Raw genomic sequence first — 5,000 nt, forward strand, 5'->3', positions numbered from 1 at the left:
TGGGGCGGAGCCAACGAGCCGAGGGCGTGTCACTCCCCGCTGAGCATGCGCAGGAAGAGGGAGGTGACGTCAGATGCGCGCTGAGCTTGGAGAGAGAAGGACGCCACCAACCGAGCGCTGTGACACCTCCCTGCATCTTTTGGACCGTGCTTTATCCTGTCCCTGAGCCAAGGTGCACCTTGTGCTATCAACCGACCTGTCCTTCCCTGCCATCAATCCCTGTGTAAGTCAGTCTTGTTCCGTTTGTCTGTGGTCTGTCGGGGATAAGATAAGACCGTAACTAAGTGCCCATCTCTTCTGTGACTTTACCTCATTACCTTGTAATCTACCCCTTTTCTCCCCCACCAATTATATCCTCCTCCGGAGGTCTTGAGAACTGTACCCCTTGCGTCGTTTCATCTATCCCAGTCGTTGTGTCCTTTCCAATCATTGATTTAGCATAGCGCGATTTAGTCAACGTCGGGTGGAATCGGGTGAGTTGGGGGTAATCGGGTAAACTGTGCGAACACGGCGGCCATTCCGCTCGGCCCATCATAACATCTGAAGCCGTGTCCATAACAATATATATATATATATATATATATATATATATATATATATATATATATATATATATATATATATATATATATACACATATATATATATACATACAGGGTGAATCAAAAGTAGCGCCCGATTTCTGTTTTTTCGGCTGTCAGATTCTTTCTGGGATGTCATGTTGTTAATAATTGTCTTGCAGATTATTAATTTTCGTAATTTATTTATTTTTATTTTTGTTTTGCAGGTTATTGCTAAGAATTTGGAATGTTACTGTATTTGCACCAAATTGAACCATGAATTACCTTTCAATGAATCAACGCATTGCGGCCGTGAAACATTACTACAAATGTAATGAACAACCAACGATGGCGGCATGCTGTTTGGCACAGGAATTCGATATTAACCCACCCCAGAGAAGAAACATACGATTGATTGTCGAGAAATTTGAAGCAACAGGGTCCGAAAACGTCCGAAAACGTCCGAAAACGTCCGAAAACGGCAACGAATGTAGCTAAGGCTGAAGAACCCATCAGGAGACTGGAACAAAGTCCGCAAAAGTCAACTCGCCATTTATCTGCAGAGTGGGAAGTGAGCCAATCAAGTGTTATCCGTATCCTTCACCAGAAAAACTGGAAACCTTACATTCCATGCTTACTGCATGCCCTTCGTGGTGGAGATGACGACCGCCGTCTTCAATTTTGCGAAGAGTTCTTAGCTAAACTTGACGAAGAGGACACAATGCTAGACAACATCTGGTGGTCAGATGAGGCATGTTTTAAGCTTAATGGCACAATTAACAGACACAATTGTGTCTACTGGGCTGCGGAGAACCCAAGAGTGACAGTTGAGAAGGAGGTAAATTTACCTGGCGTGACAGTTTGGGCAGCCATATCTCCATTAGGGATAATTGGACCCTTTTTCTTTGAGGGATCTGTCACTGCAGAAATTTACCTGGATATGCTGCAAACCTTCTTTTGGCCCAGGGTACAAGATCAAATGGCAAACAAACAATCAACTGACAGAAATATATATACCGTATATATATATTGTTGCGGTTTTGCGAATAAAGAATGACCACCCTCGTAGGTAGTTGCACCACAACGTGTAGCCTCGCTTTAGTTCAGTTATTTCTTATTAAATGTAAGCATAGTCTCCTTTCCTGTGTTAGTATGCGTTGAGCAGGCCAGTAAGTTAGGTGTTCTTTGGGCTAGAATGCCACGTGCTAGGCCTGGAACAAGTCTGGCAGGCCGAAGGGAGGAGCTGCATGGGAGTGGCCGGTAGGCGGCGAGCAGCCAATCGGAGCTCGAGGGGAGTGGCTAACAACAGCAGCCAGAGGAGGCGCTTGGAACATTCGGGTAAGACTGGGGAGGGGCAATATAAGACCTTGCCCCGAGCCCCCCGCGTCAGTCACCCAGGGAGAGCTTTTGTCTAAGAACGAGTCAGAGCCCCAGCGAGTCGGAAGGAGAGTACCAGTGACCGAGAGTGAAGGTACGAGTGACCGAGAGTCAGAGTACGAGTGACCGCGAGTCAGAGTACCAGTGACAGAGAGAGAGTGCCCCAGTGATTCAGTGCCCCGGTGACCCAGCGTTGAGTGAGCGTTGTGAGAGAGTGCAGCAGTGACCAAGTCCCAGTGAGAAAAAGACGTTGTAGTCACAAGTGAAGTCAATCGGTTGCTTGTTATAGCCCTCTCTGTACACGAACTCTCCCTGTGCCCTGCGTTCTGCGGCTGTGAATAACGCGCTTGCGATGACGATCCATCCTGGGGCCACAGACGCACGATCTCCCTGCCTGCACTCCCTGCACATGTGCCGCGAACATCCGAGGGCCACGCCCGGCGAGCTGTCCGGAGTGAACGGCGCCAAGGCGCGTTTGGAGCGCGAACTTGTCCTTCCTTCTTTTCCCTGCATGAGTGAGTGGGCCCTTGTCCGGGTATTAAGTAAGATTGATTAAGTATCTGCTCTGGGTCTCTTCTCTTTATCCTGATCATTGTACATTGTAAATAAACCTGTGTTCTTCCTTCCATTTGATCGTTCCCGTCATTTCCACCATTGGCTTCACACTGTATGAATAAAACCGCTCAAATCAGGTTCAATAAAAGTAACGGCACAAGTCACGTGACACGCAAACCGCTCGGCGTATGCGATTAGCGTGGCTTGTGCGAGGTCCAGTCCCCGTCCACGTGGCGGCGTGTGTATCGAAGGTACGTAGGGACTCGACCGGATACCCTTCCGCACGCTCGCTAAGGGAGTGGCGACCCGGCCTCGTGGACACGAAGCTCGAAGGGGGAAAAGGGGTTTAACCCCCCCTCTGTACGTCGACGGGCTCGAGAGATCCGCAACAATATATATAAACAGCAATCGGGCGCTACTTTTAACTCACCCTGTATGTATATATATATGTATATATATATATATATATATATATATATATATATATATATATATATATATATATATATATATATATATATATATATATATATATACAGGCTTGGCATTTAAAATGGAACATTTTTTTTTTCTTGACTTGGGTTTACTTTCTTAACTCAGTATATCAATCTGGTGAGTTTCTTTTACACTTTGGTGATTTATTTGTTAAAAGAACCATGTCACTGATTGTCTGTCGCAGCAAGAAGTCAACAACAGGATTATATCACAGGTGGCGTGGCAAAATGTACGGACAGGTGCATTTGACGATTGGCTTCACAGTCGGGTATACAAGGGTTGTTGCGTTCTGTATTAGTGGAAAACAACTGCTGCACGTCTCCAAAAGTTATTGCCGCTTCCTCTGGAGATGGTCCGTCAACTCGACAATGCTGTTTGTCATGGAGTGTTGGCTTTACGAAATTACAGCATGAAAGAGCGTGCTATTGCTCGGCAGTATGGCATCACTCAAGGTCAGGTGTCAAAGATCCTGAAACGAAATGCTCAGAGGGGTATCCCTACTCCAATAGCGAGGCCAGGACGTCCCCGCAGAACCACAACGAGGGATGATCGCCAGCTGCACCGGTTAGTCCGCAATGGCCGTACCAAGTCAGCTAATCGGCTTAGGGCTGAGTGGCAGCAACTGACAAATGTGCCTGTATCCAGAGGGCGAGTCAACCAACGACTGGTTCAAGCAGGCTATCGTGCCAGGCGTCCCCTGAGAAAGCCATGCCTGACCAGACAACACCGCCAGCGCCGATTGCAGTGGGCCAGAGAGCACCGGCAATGGCAGCCAGGACACTGAAATCATGTGATCTTCAGTGACGAGTCTAGATTTCTGGTCTATCGTCAAGATGGCCGCGTCCAAGTGCGCAGACAAGTGCATGAAGCCTACAACAAAGATTGTATAGTGCCAAGAGTCCAAGCTGGAGGTGGTGGGGTGACCGTTTGGGCTGCTTGTCATGCAGGGGGCAAAACTGACCTGGTTGTTCTGAATGGAAACCTGAACCAGTTCAAGTACAGGGCCATTCTGGAAGAAACATTGCTTCCATTTGCTCGTGCAGCCTTTCGAGGAAACTTTGTCTTCCAAGATGACAATGCACGGCCTCATCGTGCTCGCATGATCCAACACTTTCTTGCTGACCGTGGTGTAGAGCATATGGAGTGGCCTGCCATGTCCCCGGATATGAATCCGATAGAGAACTTGTGGGCAGAATTAACGCATCAAATCGACCACTTGGACCAGCAGCCCACCTCTGTGCGTGAATTACAGCAAGCTATTGTCACTGCATGGCAAGCAATTCCTGTCCAAACCTTGGCAAATCTCGTGAACAGCATGCCTTGATGTGTACGTGCTCTCCTGAATGCTTGTGGGGGTTACACGAAGTACTGAACTGTAATTTGACTGTCGGTAATCCCAGTCGTAATTTAACTTTTGTTTTTGTTAAAAAGATTTTTGGCTAATGTGCAAAATAAAGAGCTACTTCTGGAAAACGTAGAGAAGTTTAACACAGTACTGTCCATGAATTGAGTTCGATATCAGTTTACATCACTTTCAATGATCAATTTATTTGCTTCGAAATGTCAAATGTGGTTTTTGTTTCTTTTAACGGTCACATTAACAAAATCGAGAATAATTTCAACATAATTCCAATGAACTTTTGGTTCTAAGACATCTTGAAAAGTAAGTTCACCCCCACAAAAAAATAATCCATATTAAAAGCCAAGTCTGTGTATATACAGTATATATAGTTATGAATTTTGGGTGGGGAGAATATCTAGATTTAGGTAGATCTGTATAGGTAGGTGTCCGGCTGTCGTGATAGGGAACCTCACCTGTAATAAGTTTTGTCTAGCCCGAATGTCGGAGTAAGCTGCGTATATGTGTCCCCACCCAGAGGGGGCGGGGCTTGGTAACTAGAATTAGGGAATAAGGATAAGATTCCATTGTGTGGCGTTCCCTCTCTGAACATCCCGGTGTCCCTTATGGCAATACATCCCATAGACATTAGCTAGGCCCATTAGCGCACCACA

This window comes from Myxine glutinosa, chromosome 9, assembly GCF_964187855.1.
Source record: "Myxine glutinosa chromosome 9, kmMyxGlut1.1, whole genome shotgun sequence".
NCBI classification, from domain to species: Eukaryota; Metazoa; Chordata; class Myxini; order Myxiniformes; family Myxinidae; genus Myxine; species Myxine glutinosa.